This window comes from Tupaia chinensis, unplaced genomic scaffold, assembly GCF_000334495.1.
Source record: "Tupaia chinensis unplaced genomic scaffold, TupChi_1.0 Scaffold143648_1, whole genome shotgun sequence".
Taxonomy (NCBI): Eukaryota; Metazoa; Chordata; class Mammalia; order Scandentia; family Tupaiidae; genus Tupaia; species Tupaia belangeri.
Genome location: NW_006203497.1, coordinates 894,548 through 910,659, shown reverse-complemented (window position 1 = coordinate 910,659; position 16,112 = coordinate 894,548).

Below are 16,112 nucleotides of genomic sequence, written 5' to 3'. Positions count from 1 at the left end.
TGTTCTTAAATATTCAAGTGGGAAATAACCAATGATAGTTATTTTTGTTTCAACTAAATGGTATAAAAGATTACGGAGTTGGGACCAGCAGTTGGCATAATGGCTATGTTGCCTGACTCCCATGTAGTCAACCACGGTTCAAGTCCCAGACCCAGTGGCTTAAACTCATACTGGACACGTGTGCGTGCGTGCCCAAGATCCCTAGAGGAGAATGGAGGAGAAGGGATTGTGGCATGGCCATCCCCCTTGGGGGGTGATTTCTTGCTTTCTGTCTCTCTGTCTCTCTCTGTCTTTCTGGTGAGCACATGCGTCCTATAGCAAAAACTTTTCAAAAAAAAAAAAAACTTACAGAGTCTACATCTGTAAGTTTTATAAGTTTCATAGTTCAGTGGGAATTACGTTTTAGAAAAATTTACTATGTTTGTAAAGTTTAATTTGATATATCTCCAAGGAAAATTACTATAATTAAAAAACTGGATTTTAAGTATATTAATTGGTGTCTAAACTATTTTTCACATCAATAGACTTACGTAATTTTTTTTTCTAGTAGAGTAAACTTCAGTTATGGGAGTTTAAAATGATTGCCAATTTCAGCACACATTTCTTTTCCTTTTCATTTTCTTTTTTTTTTTTGTCAGCCTTAAAGAAGATCTTTATTGGAAAACAATAAGAACCTAGTGTTTATGAGAATGCCTTTACCAACAGAAACAAATGCAAGAACAAATTCAAACCAGCAATCTCTGACCTTTAAACCTGTCCATTTCCATGAAGAATAAATACAGTTACAAGGCATAGTTTTTGTGACCTTCTAATGTATAGTTCATCCTCACATTAAATGAAGCAACACACATTTGGTGTCTAAACTATTTTTCACATCAATAGACTTACGTAATTTTTTTTTCTAGTAGAGTAAACTTCAGTTATGGGAGTTTAAAATGATTGCCAATTTCAGCACACATTTCTTTTCCTTTTCATTTTCTTTTTTTTTTTTGTCAGCCTTAAAGAAGATCTTTATTGGAAAACAATAAGAACCTAGTGTTTATGAGAATGCCTTTACCAACAGAAACAAATGCAAGAACAAATTCAAACCAGCAATCTCTGACCTTTAAACCTGTCCATTTCCATGAAGAATAAATACAGTTACAAGGCATAGTTTTTGTGACCTTCTAATGTATAGTTCATCCTCACATTAAATGAAGCAACACACATTTCTTAAGTGATTTCTAAGTTTAAGGCATTGCATTTTATATGTGATGGCTATTGAGGTTTATAACTTAGTGTTATAACACAGAAATGCTCAGGACTATTGTCACTCCACACTTAAAATCTCTTTACTGCTGTCAGCTTATACTTGAGAGGACTTCAAAAAGTTCATGGAAAATGAGATACATTATGAGTTTATATTGATACAAAAAAAAATCTTAAAATCTATAGCTTTTTTTTTTTTGAGAGTTTTTTTTTTTTTTCACTATAGGGCATATGCGCTAGCCAGACAGAGAGAGACAGAGAGACAGAAAGCGAGAAATCACTCTCCAGGGAGGATGGTCACGCCGCAATCCTTTCTCCTCCATTTTCCTCTTGGGATCTTGGGCACACACACACATGCGCCTGGCGTGTGTTTTAAGCCACCAGGTCCGGGACGCGAACCGCGGTCGACTACGTGGGAGTCCAGTGACATAGCCATTACGCTAACTGCTGGTTCCCCCCTATAGCTTTTTTTCATAACATGCATTTTCCACAACTTTTGGAAGGTCCATTTATCCTCTATACTATTAATATTTTATGGATAAAATTAAAACTTTTAAAACAGGGAATTTTACCTTGAAGTCAGTGAAATTTCAACCTCTTGCAGTTGCTAGAATTAGTTAACTGATTCACTTCCAAGAATTTAAGATGGTCTCTAATAATATCTTTATTTGGTCATATGAACTTTTTAAAACTGCATAAGTAATTTATTTAAACAATTAGTTAACCCCTTTTTATTTTAATTTACTCTCTATTACAGATCTTATTTCACTTCATTTTGGATGGCTTTGCATTTATCACAGAAAATTTTAGGTCATGGCTAAATCAACTTGATTTGAGAATATACTTAACTTCAGGGACCAGCAGTTGGCGTAATAGCTATGTCGCCTGACCCCCATGTAGTTGTCCACGGTTCGAGTCCTAGACCTAGTGGCTTAAACTCACACTGGGCATGTGTGTGTGAATACCTAAAATCCTGAGAAGAGAATGGAGGAGAAGGGATTGCAGCATAGCTATCCCCACTGGGGGGTGATTTCTCACTTTCTGTCTCTCTGTCTTTCAGGTAAATGTACCTGCCATAGATCAAAAGCCTCTCAAAACAAAACAAAACAAAACAAAACAAAAACAAACAAAAAACAAAAAACATCAACAACAAAAAACAGAATATACTAACTTCAGTTTATTGGGATTACAGATAGCTCTACCTTTGAGGGAGAGAGTGTATCGTGATATTTGAACAGATAGTCTTACCAAAAATAATACAACATTTTGATGTGAAATTCTCTAGGCTTCTGCCTGAACCGTGTACAAGTGAAGAGTCTTGGTAATTTGGGCTTCCTTGGTTTTTGTGTTCCAGACATGTCTCCTGAGTTCCTCCACTAGATTAGTAATTCTTTAGGCCTTCAGGTAACTCTGGAATTTTTGGTTACCTTGTTAATTGCCTCCCCCTATTTCTTACATGGATTTACTGTTTATTGAATTACTTATCTTGTGCTTTCTTCATTATTCTCTTACCTTATAAATAATGTAAGCTTTCAAGAATCTTTCATAAATCATATTTTGACCCTAAAATTAATTTTCCTTTTTTTTTTTGGAGAGGTTTTCATTATAGTGCACGTGCGCTTGCCAGACAGACTGAGAGAGACATAGAGACAGAAAGCGAGAAATCACCCCCCAGGGGGGATGGTCATGCCGCAATCCTTCTCCTCCATTTTCCTCTCGGGATCTTGGGCACGCACGCACACGCGCCCGGCGTGAGTTTTAAGCCACCGGGTCTGGGACGCGAACCGCGGTCGACTATGTGGGAGTTCAGCGACATAGCCATTACGCTAACTGCTGGTTCCCAATTTCCCTTTTAATATATGTGTTTAATTCACTAACTTTATGTACAACTACTATAGTGTCTGTAATAAAACATAGACACTATTCTAAGAGGTTAATCTTCACAAAACACATTTAATCTTCAGAAAAATAAACTGAAATGTATTCTATTATTATTTTTTTTACATATGAGAAAATTGAATCTTAATGATATGAACTTATCTAAGTCTAGACATCTAGACAAAGGTCAAAACAGACTCTAAATCTTGGCTAGAACTCCTAGTAGAGTTTATTCTGTTTACCTTCTTGACCTTGGGCATGCACGCACAAGTTTCTGGCATGAGTTGAAGCTGCCAGGTCTGCAACTCGAACCCCCTTTGAGTACGTGGGAATCCAGCAACGCAACCGTTAAGTCACCTGCTGGCCCTATCTTTTCATCCTGTCTAACTGACCCAGAAATGTTCGCTCTAATGCTGCTGTTGTTTTAAATACTATTTTTTCTTCTATGTTAATAAAAATGCTTATTCTTAGAGTTATTTTTTAGAAATACAATCAACACAAACTTGACTGTGTTTTCTTAAGTTTGACATATATTTTCTTAAAAATGAATGTTTGTTATAAAAGCGAATTTTCCCCTTTGGATTCTCATTTTAACTTCCAATATGCAATATGTAAGAAGAATACCTTTCATAACAAAAACTGTGCCTACATAAGTGACTATTTTGTGAAATGATTTCTACCAGATTCAATTCTCAGCTGATGTGAACAGAAGGCTTACAAAATCCATCCAGTGAGTTCAATCCTGTATTTTTTTTTTAGTGTTTTCCACTATATTATGAGGGATTTACTCCAATATTATAAGAATTAAGTAGTCTAAAATATAGATGTGTATTCTCTTAAGAATATTTAGCCTTTATTAGTCTATGAGATTTCATTTGCACTAAATAAGTGCATATTTAACAAAGCTCAATAGAGAAAGCAGAAACCAGCAGTTGGCATAATGGCTATGTCTCTGGACTCCCATGTAGTCGACTGCGGTTCGAGTCCCAGGCCCACTGGCTTAAACTCACGCCAGGGGTGTGTGTGTGTGTGTGTATGTGTGTGCCCTAGATCCCGAAAGGAAAATGGAAGAGAAGGGATTGTGGCATGGCTATCCCCCCGGGGGTTGATTTCTCACTTTCGGTCTCTCTGTCTCTTTCTGTCTTTCTGGCGAGCCCATACGCCCTATAGCAAACACCTCTCAAAAAAAAAAGAAGAAAAAGAAAAGAAAAAGTGAAAACAATAAGAATTACAGCTTGTTAGTAAATAACAGGCCTGTAAGTCTCATAATAAGAATTATTGATTGTCACTAAATAAGATGTAGCAAATATCATAACATTTACTATACAAAGTTGTATGCAAGATTTGCACAATGTTAGCCAAATGAATTGTAAATCCTCTGATTGAGTGAGCTTCATTGAATCGTGTAGCAAATTTTGAAATAAATTGTTACTAAGAAAATAAGTGTGAGAAGTAACTTCCCTTACAGAAGTGCTCCAAAGGGCTTGTCTTTTTTCAACCTCAAATGATTCATGTAAATTTGCCTCATACTATTTAAAATCAATCCCAGGAAATGTTTTACAATATTTTCACTTAAACAAAGGATTTATGATCATATTAACTTTAAAATTTATCTTAAAGTAGAATCATCAGTAGGCAAAATATGAACAAGAAAGATAAGTAATATTATTGGTTTCCTAATATACATTAGACCATCATACATTACTCATTTATTTATTTATTTATTTAAAATTATTTATTTAGTTATTTTATTATTATTTTAAATTTGCTATAGGGAACATGTACTCACTGGAAAGAGAGAGAGAGAGAGAAAAAAAAAAATGAGAAAGCAAGTCACCAGATCCAGGACTTGAACTACTGTTAACCATGTGGGATTCCAGTGCCTCAAACACTACACCACCTGCTGGCCCTCTATTTGAGTTTATAATGTCCTTGGGTTAGTGTTTATATTCCCCCTTCACAAATGAAACAATTCACACTAAGGCTGATTTTAAAACTTTACAAAATGTGAACCAGCAAGTGGCATGTGGTTGAGGTGCTGGATGCCCACTTGGCCAACTGTGGTCTTAGTCCTGGACTCAATGGCTTGAAAATCATGCCGGCTGTATATGTGTGCATGTCCGAATCCAAGAGAGTGCAAGAGAAGGAACTGAGGTATAGCCATCTCCCCAGGGGGCAATTTCTCACTTTCCCTCTCTTATCTCTAGCTCTTTTCCCTCTTCAGTGAATGCATGTGCCTTATAGTAAAAACCTAAAAAGCAAACCTAATATAGATAGCTATGATTAAATACAATGTATGTACCCTAATATTTTATAATAATTTTTATGAGGTAGTAGAGAAGATGTGTGTGAAAAGTTAGTTCTATTGATTATAAACATGAATGTATGGATATCTTTCAGAATATTCCAACTTGCAAAGTTAGTTAGTTAAATTTTGAAAATTAAAAATAAAAAGCTATAAAGATTTAAACAGAATTTGAACACATATAATAATTTATTGATTACACTATTTTGCATGTAGTTTATTTATCTATTTATTTATTAGATTTCTTTGTTTGGAATAGTGTGTGTGCACTCTCCAGAGAAAGATACAGAAACAGAGAGAGAAGGAACATGAGCAATCACTGCCCAGGGGCATAGACATGCCATCATTTCTTCTCCTCCAGTCTCTTCTCAGGATTTAAGGCTTGCATACTCACATGTCCAGCATGGTTTTTTTTTTTTTTTTTTTGAGAGGTTTTTGCTATAGGGCGCGTGCGCTCGCCAGACAGACAGAGAGAGACAGAGAGATAGAAAGCAGGAAATCACCCCCCAGGGGGGATGGCCACGCCACAATCCCTTCTCCTCCATTCTCCTCCCGGGATCTTGGGCAAGCACGCACACGCGCCCGGCGTGAGTTTAAGCCACCGGGTCCGGGACTCGAACCGCGGTCGACTACGTGGGAGTCCAGCGACATAGCTATTACGCTAACTGCTGGTCCCTCCAGCATGTTTTTTAAGATGCCAGGTCAGGGACTTGAACCATGCAGTTGGCCATATAGGTTCCAGCTGCCTTAACCTCCACACCAGCTCCTGACCCTGGTTAAGTTTAGTTTTAAATGAACTCTTACAGTGGTTAAAATCCATGTTTGAACTATCTATGTATTTTCCTCTGTATCTTTTCTTGGCTCTGTTTATATTTTTCTCTCACCTTTCCTTGTTTTCTTTTTTTCTTCTTGTACTTCTCCTTCATCTATATTTTAGCAAGCATATCTTAATTTCAAGAATAAACAAGATGAAATGATGAGATAGCAAGATTTTCAAAATACTGGAGCTAAGCAAGAAATACAATGTTTTACATACATAATATATAGTATGTATATGATAAAACATCTCTCACATATTTCATTTTTTTAACTTTCTATGATATCTTCTTTATTCTTATTTATGAAGACTTGATTTCTTAGATTAGCAGACATAATATTCAAATATGGCTCTCCAGGCTCCCATTCTACTATTATTGATGAATAAAAGCTCCAAAATCCTAGTACACACTTTTTTTTTTTTTTTTTTTTTTTTTTAATACTAGAGGGTGGCATCTCACGTGCACATGAGAAGAGAGGGAAAGAAGGAAAGAAAAAGAGGAAGCACCTCCCTCCTCACTGAGTGCTGGTCACATTGCAATCTTTTTCCCTCTGAGTCTCCACCCCATCAAAATCCGGGGCAGCTGTGCTCCCGCCCCGTCAGAGTCGTGGGCAGCTGTGCATCCATCCACCCCATCAGAGTCCTGGGTAGCCTTTCACTTGGACTGTTGTTTCCAACCACCAGGGCTGATACTTGAAAGCTGAGGGGTTATGTGGGACCTGGCCTCCTCTGTTGAGCACCTGTGCTGTGCTAAGGGGTCCCATGATTAATATTTCGACGTTTTACCTCCAAATTCTCTGGATAATCTGATCGCTCCATTTGACTCTTGCATTTGTTTTCTCTCAGCAAGCCCATCCTTTCTCCAATCACGTGCAGCTGCTTTGGTAGGAGGAGATTGGTAGAGTGTCACTATACTTGTATCTGTCTACCAAATTTTTATTTCCTGTTTCACCTTCACCTCTATTGCCAAGTATCTGATGACAGGGAGTCACCCTAACAAGTAACTCTCCAAGACCAGATAAGTATCACCCTGTTCTCACTGTTTTCTTACGCTTTGAGAACAATTGAAGGATGTAGACCTGGACCAGGTTTTTGTTTTAAGAGTAAATGGTGTCTATTAAGCTGAGGCATATATTTGGAAATAACCAGAGAACGTACTATTTGTCATAGTTTGTAGGCGTGACATGTACTTTGCTTAGTTCAAGCAAGAATTTGGAAAGTGAGGTTTTGATCGCTTAGGAGATGAAGCCCTATTAGGGGAGTTGCTGTCTCTCATTCATGGAATAAATAAATAATAAATTAAAACTCAGTTTTATTTAAAGTTTAAGTATTTTTTAAAAAATTTGATTTTATTTTTATTTATTTTTGTAAATAATTATTTTAGGTTTTTATTTAACTTTATTTATTTATTTAAATGTTACCAGAGAGGGACAAAGTGAGAGCTAGAGAGCGGGAATGTGAGAAAGCAAGCAGCCAGGTCAGGACTCAGACTATGTTGGTCATGTGGGAGTCCAGCGCCCTTAACCCACCACACCACCTGCTGGCCCCCAAATTTTATTTTATTTTTTAAAATTTTGCCGGCAAGCACATGCACTTCCTGAGACAGAGACAAGAGACAGAGAGTGAGAAGGAAAGTGATAAAACAACCCCCAAGGAAGATAATCACACTGCAGTCACTCCTCCCTTCCTCCCTTTTCTGGGTACTTTGAGCACACACGCACACATGCTTCATGAGCTTTTCAAGCTGCTGTTCTGGAACCGGAGCCATCCAGACAGCCATGTGGGATCCAGCCCTAACCACTATGCCATCGGGCCGGCCCTTGGACTGTTTTTCTTTTTGAAAATGTCTTCCATGAGTGACAGACAATATCATATTTTATATAATAATCAGTTACTATTACATATACTCATGAAATTAAGTCATTCCTTATCCATTAAAATATATATTGTGGGGCCAGCAGGTGGCATAGTGGTTAAGGCACTGGACACCCACATGGCCGACCCTGGTTTGTGCCCCGGACGCAGTGGCTTGAAACTCATGCCAGGTGCATGTACATACATATCCAAACTCCTGAAAGATAATCTAGGGAAGGAATTGTGGGTGGCCATTCATCCTGGGGATGATTTCTCGCTTTCTGTCTCTCTGTCTCGCACTGTGTCTTTAGTGAGTGCAGTCATGCTATAATAAAAATATCTCTCTAAAACAATCAAAACACACAATCAAAACACATACAGATATGTATATATAAATTTGTACAGAAAAGCCATGAAAGAATGTGGTTTTTTTGTTGTTGTTGTTGTTTTTTATTTTTTATTTTTTTTGAGAGGTTTTGCTATAGGGCGCATGCGCTCGCCAGACAGGCAGAGAGAGACATAGAGACAGAAAGCAAGAAATCACCCCCCAGAGGGGATGGCCACGCTGCAATCCCTTCTCCTCCATTCTCCTCTCGGGATCTTGGGCATGCACACACACGCGCCTGGTGTGAGTTTTAAGCCACCGGGTCCGGGATGCAAACCGTGGTTGACTATGTAGGAGTCCAGCAACATAGCCATTATGCCAACTGCTGGTTCCTGAATGTGCAGTTTTAAAAAGAAATCTGAGGACCAGCAGATGGCATGGTGGATGAGGCACTGGACACTCCCACATAGCTGACCATGGTTTGAGTCCTGGACCTGGTGACTTCCTTTCTCAGTCTCTCTCTCTCTCTCTCTCTCTCTCTCTCTCTGTCTCTCTGGTTAAATTAAAATGAATGAATGAATGAATGAAATAATCATAAAAAAAGAAATCTGTTCATTGCCACCTTTCAGCCTTCTGTGAATTAATATCAAACACACGGTCTTTTATAACACTGTCATAATTAAACATCCACATTTTAATTTTACACCAAAATGCTTCTTACTGTGGAGAATTTCCCTGTTATGGAGAGCATTTTTCTATTGCCAGTCATTCTATCATTACTAAATTTGAAAATTAGTGGGAAGGGACCAGCAGTTAGCATAATGGCTATGTCGCTGGACTCCCATGTAGTAGACCATGGTTCGCGTCCCGGACCCGGTGGCTTAAAACTCACGCCGGGTGCGTGTGCGTGCATGCCCAAGATCCCGAGAGGAGAATGGAGGAGAAGGGATTGCAGCGTGACCATCCTCCCTGGGGGATGATTTCTCGCTTTCTGTCTCTCTGTCTCTCTCTGTCTGGCGAGTGCACGTGCCCTATAGCAAAAACCTCTCAAAACCAAAAAAAAAAGGAAAGAAATTTAGTGGGAAAATCTTATTTTATTCTAGAAGCTTGTAGATTACAGGCTCAATATTGACATATACATTTATTATATATTATATTACATATACTGTATATGCATCTATGTATAATATACATAATAATTATATGCTTAAATTAATATATATGAAATTATAATTTACATTTTTGTTAGAATTTAGTTATTAGCCTTTCAGCTTGTTTAGGTAAATGCTTTTATTAGGTATGAAAGAGGAACATTGTAAGACTTACTAGAGCTCATTCATTCCCCAGGGATCAACTATCTACTAGATGAAAGAGCATTTCCAGTTGTAGTGTCAATACGCTGGAAACATGACATACTTTAGCGTAGTGAGAGTAAACTCCACACATTGCGCTCTCATCTGCCCTCCCACTTTGCCCTGCTCCTCTGAGGCCCAGGTGCTGGTACACCTGGACTTCCTGAGCCCCTGTGACCGTTCCTCTTATCTCATGGAAATGGCCCAGGAGCAGGGCTGCCCTGGAGGTATGCCTCACACCTTTCCCCAGGAAACATCAGGAGACTAGAGGCCATAAACCCCAGAAACTAACCTAACTGTGCTCTGCTGATTCTACTGATTGATAATCTGGTCATTTATTGAAACTCCTGAACAATGAATGTCTTTACTTGACTCGTGCATGCTTGGTTCTTGGTGTATACAACGTGAGCCTATATTCGCTGACACGTGGACCACTCTTCACACAATTGTCAGTGGAGCTTCCCCAGGAAGTACATTCATGTCTTTCTCTGCTGGACTACTGAGCCTGTTTTTTTGAATCAGTAAACATCATGGACAGACACCTCCAAATTTGGGGGCCCTTAGAAGCACCAATCTAAACAACCTGAATCGTAACTTCATATTTTCTTCTAGGTTCCCAATAACTATCTAAACTTACTTATATGACTGCTCGTTTTTTGTTGGTGTTCAGTTCAAAAGTTCAAGTCCCAATTTAAGACTTGACTCAGACAAATGGTGACATAGCAATAAAGAGAAATGTTTTCCTCTGACAGGTGTTCACATTTTGAAAGAAAGGAAAAGTAAAGTTTTATTTTGTGGTTCTTGAAGAATATCCAGATCAAAACCTTTTGGCATTTTTCAAAAACAATGAAAATAACTTCAGCTTACATGAATCATGATAATTGTTCTCAGTTTAACAGTTCAAACATCCAGTGTCTTGTAAGAGACATACATGGGTATATATTCGGTATGCTATTCCCCCAGTAAACTCGGGAAAAACAACTACTCACTGCCTGATTTTTAACACAGCATTAATACTTTTAGGGTACATATTTAACATGTTAAGATTCTTTAATCATTGAGATGGGACATTTTCTAAAATGCATTTGCTTTTCTTTTTGCTGTAGATAAGAACAAAGAATGTGAAGTTAATAGAATATACTACATTTTAGTTTTGAATAGTTTTGATAATTAGGGAAAATATTTATTATGATGAATAGCCCATTAGATGTAGAGAATATATGCAATAAAACTCCCTTCAATCAGAAATCCAGTTAATCCTCAGTAAAATGAAGCCTTGAGTTTCTAGAGGGAATAACCATAAAATATATTTTATAAAGGATTATTTTTAAAATTTTATATAAATTAGTTTTACTTTTTATCATCCTTGCATAAAAATTTAAAAGATATATTTCTGTGTGTGTGTGTGTGTGTGTGTGTGTGTGTAAATAAAATGCAGGATCTAGCAGCATACTATACCATGGCTAGGTTTATATTTCTGTTTAAAAACAAAAATATTTAGAAATAGGATTGGAGCATCCTGTAGTGTAAGTAGTTAAGGCAGTTGGATCTTACTTGGCCAACTGCTGAGTTTGAGTGCTGGACCCAAGACTTGAGAAAAACACCTTGTGCATGCGTGTGAGCCCAACATTCCTGAAGGGGGCAGAAGTGAGGAAGGAACTGTGACATAATTATATCCCCGAGGGTGCTTTTTAACCTTCTCTTTGTGTCTCTCTGTCTTTTTGTGGTAAGTGCACACACCTTGCAAAATGGAAATAACAAATATATATATATATATATATATCTCATAAAAGAGAATAATAGACTCATTATATTTATAAACTACTTTATAGACAAGAGAACTGAGGCCCAAAGATGTTTTAATTATCTTGCTCAAATTCACTCATTTAGCTGATCTGAATATTTAGGAGGCTCACAGTACTTACTTTGTTTCTTTCATTTCTTTCCATAATTAGAGGATTTTTTCCTTTTTTTTTTTTTTTTGTTTTTTTTTTTTTTTTTTTTTGGTCTTCAGTTTTTGGTTATTTTCAATATGAGGCTGAATCCTGTATAACTTAATTCCATCTTGGCTAGAAGCAAAAATCTTCAAAAGAATTGTTTTGATGATGAAAATAATAACTATTACACGTTTTTTTTAAGTCATTCATTTTAAATTTGCCAGAATGCCTATGCACTTGCCAGAGAGCGACAGAAAGAGCAAAAGAAAATGAGGAATCATTCCCATTCAGGGATGGACACACCATAATTCCTTTCCCTCCATTTCTCTAAACTTCTTAAGTTGGCCATACACTCATATATTCAGGGCATCTTTCTCAACATGCCAGGTTCAGGTCTCAATCCACGCAGTTCACCATGTGGAATCCAGCCACCTTAACCACCATGCCATCAGCTGGCTCGATAGCATATATTTTAAAGCAAGAATTTATATGCAGCTTTGCTAGAATATACTGAAATACTTATATTTGATATCATCATAGAAAGTTTCAAAAAGCTCAAAAAGTTATTATGCTATTGTTTTTCATGTGAATTTATTTACAAGTCTTATTAACAGCTAAAATAACCATTTAATTTTCACACTGTACAGAATTTTTGAGGAAAAAATGTTGGTTTATTAATTCTTACCTGGTAGAACTATTTTACTATCATATTCAATGTCATTCACATATCAGAAAAGAAATCCAGACACTCTAGCATAGTGAATAAGTAAAAAGCTTCAATTTCTAGCTTTGACACTTTAAAAATTGCATGACATGAGCCAGACCATGGCCTGGTGGTTAAGGCAACCATCCCACATGACCCAGTGGGTAGACAGAGTTGTGGTCTTTGAGACATGGGCGACATTCCAGGAATATGTGCACGTGTGTCTAAAATCCCGAAAGGAAGGAGAGATTGAGAGGAAGGGACTGCAGCATGAGCATGCCCCATAGTAGGGAGTGCTTTCTCCCTCCCTCTCTGTCTCCCTGTCTTTCTCGGGAGAATGCAGGCACCCTCAACTACAAACACACAAAAAGTTACATGACTTCTCTGACTTTGTATTCTCACACATAGACTAGGCATGAGACTTAAAATGCTCTGTTAGTACTGAATCTTGCACAAAAGGGGTTGTTACAAAAACTTTTCTACATAAAATCTACTAAGTTGGATTGTAAAATACAGTTTGGAAACATAATCAAGGTATACTTGACCAAGATTACTATGATTGGGAAACAGTCACTTGACTGAGATACACTGAGAAGATAGAAAAATAAAAGAGTAGAGTTTTTTTATTCTTCCACCAATAATTTATGCATTTATTTATTTATTTATCTTAAAATGTCATAGGGAATGTTTTTAAAAGTATGCACATGATGCATAATAAATAAATTGAGGATATAAACACATTCAGCACCTTCAGCATTTGGCATTACATTATGTTGTGAACACTCAAAATTCACTCTACTGGATATTTTAAAATTATACATTGAATTGTCAATTATGTTATTAACTTGAAATACAGTTCTAAAGAAAAACAAAGTGAAAAAGGTAGACAACAAAAAGTCTCAGGAACTAGCAGTTAGCATAATGGCTATGTCGCTGGACTCCCACGTAGTTGACCGCAGTTTGCATCCTGGACCTGGTGGCTTAAAACTCACGCCGGGCGCGTTTGCGTGCATGCCCAAGATCCCGAGAGGAGAATGGAGGAGAAGGGATTGCGGCGTGACCATCCCCCCTGGGGGGTGATTTCTCGCTTTCTGTCTCTCTGTCTCTCTCTGTCAGTCTGGTGAGCAATGTACCCTATATAGAAAAAAAAATCTCTCCAAAAAAAAAAAATGTCTCATAAGTTAATTACGATGAATTTTTGAAATCAAAGATAATTCTAACATAGCCAGTGAAAGAATTTATAATTTCCCTGTAGAAGATTATGGAGATAAGAATTTATAATCTGAAAAGATCTATGGAATTAATAATTTATCAAATTAAAGACAATAAAATTGTACATAACAATAGTTCATTAAGGAGAGGTAGAAAAAGAAATCTTATAATCACTCACTATAGTTCTTTTAAGACCATAGTACTGTATTATGCATAAAGAAGTGAGAGTCCTCAATAAAACAAAAGTAAAATAAAATTGGAAAGAGACATTTACAAGGGAAGACATGTTGAATTCAGTGATTTGGTGATTTATAGCTTGACAAAGTTCTCTTTTTAAGAGGTTTTATTATTTTATTTATCTTTATTTATTTATCTATTCATTTTAATTTGATCAGAAAGGGAGAGAGAGAAAGCAAGCCACAGGTCCGAGACTTGAACCGTGGTCAGCCATGTGGGAGTCCAGTACCTTTAACCACTACTCTGCCTGCTGGCCCCCCGACAAAGTTCTTGATTTTTCTCTCTTTAAATTCATTCCAAAGAAAGACTCCTGTGTTATCTAGCTTTACACAATGAGTAATAGGTATAATAATAACTACATAAATGCAATATGAAACCCATGGAAACAACTGTTTATCAAATAATTATAGAATTTGTACTTAAACCTGCTTATGTGTAAAGTAGTTAAATCTGAATTTTTATCCTTTTTGTTGAGGAATTCAATCCTGACACTCAGTTGTTATTAATAGGTACATGTATAAAAGGTAGACTAATTTCTTTTACTTTTTTTAAGAATTATTTTATTTAGGGGCCAGCAGGTGAAATGGTGGTTAAAGGCACTGGACTCCCACATGGCTAACTGCAGTTCAAGTCCTGGACCTGGCAGCTCGCTTTTTCTCTCTTTCTCTCTCTCACACACAGTTTGACTCTCTCTGGTCAAATAAAATAAATAAATAAAGATAAATAAAATAGTTTTGGAAAAAAGAATTATTTTATTTAATTTTACTTATTGCTATTATCATTATAATTATTGTTTTTAATTTGACTAGAGAGAAAGAAAGTGAGAAAGCAAACCTCCAGGTCCAGGGCTCAAACTGAGATTTGCCATGTGGGAGTCCAGTATCTTAACTGCTACACCACCCAAAGGCCCCAGGGTATACTTATTTCTTTCATTTTGTCACTCTTATTTTTCCAAACGATTTTGTCTTCTCTTTCTTTTATTTACCTTCCTTTTGGCTTCCGGCTGTAGTATTCCTGAAGTATTTCCTGAAAACCTAAATTAGTTTGGGCTAGTTCTTTCAGTATTTGTTTATCTGGAAATGATTTTATTCCTACTTTTCATATGACGAATCATCTTGCCTGGTACAATACTCTTGGCTGAAGTTGTTATTCTTTCCGAGTTTTAAATAGGTCTTCCTATTATTTCCTTGCCTATATTGTTTCAGTGGAGAAGTCCACTGTTCATCTAATGGGTAACTTTCATGAGTAATTTGTCATGTCTCTTACCAATTTATACTTTTCATATGACGAATCATCTTGCCTGGTATAATACTCTTGGCTGAAGTTGTTATTCTTTCTGCGTTTTAAATAGGTCTTCCTATTATTTCCTTGCCTACATTGTTTCAGTGGAGAAGTCCACTGTTGATCTAATGGGTAACTTTCATGAGTTATTTGTCATGTCTCTTACCAATTTATAATATTGTCATTGTCTTTGATTTTTACTAATTTAGGTCATAAAATGCCTTGGTGAGGATCTTCTTATGTTTATCTATTTGGTGTTATTTTGTGCTTCCTGAATTTGGATGTCTATAAGTCTCTCTAAATTTGAAAAGTTTTCAGCTAATGAATCATGAAAAAGATTTCCCATGCTTTTATCTGTCTCTTTACCTTCCGGAATATCTATTGTGCAACTATTTGGCCACTTACAGTATATACAATTTCCTGTATATTGTCCTCATTTTTAATGGTTACTCTTTCTTTTTTGGTTATTTGGACTAAATTGAAGGTTTTGTCTTAAAGGTCCGAAATTATTTCTTCTGTGTGCTGTATTCTGTTGAGGGAGATTTTGATTTACTGCATCGTATTCTTTTTCAGGATGTTTATCTCTTAATTCTTCCTTCAAGTCATGGAAGGATTTTTCCATCTCCTGGGATTGGTAGTCTGTGTTCTCTTGAATCTCATTGAGTTTTGCTACAATGCATACTCTGACTTCTTTTTCTGACATTTCTGTAATCTCTTGTTTTATCCATTGTTGTTAGGATTTATTATGTTTCTTTCTGGACAGTTATTTCCTGGTTTTCTCCTATTTCTTGGGATTCTGTTATGATTTTTAGTCATCTGGTGATATACTCACTTCTTCCTTCGTCTTGGAAGTACATTTCTGTGGCTGTGTGCTCCTGCACTTCGCCATATAAGTAAGCTCTGTGCTTACTACTATGGGTGGGAATGTGGACTCCCCAGTGGGATTTAGGGTTTAGAATTACA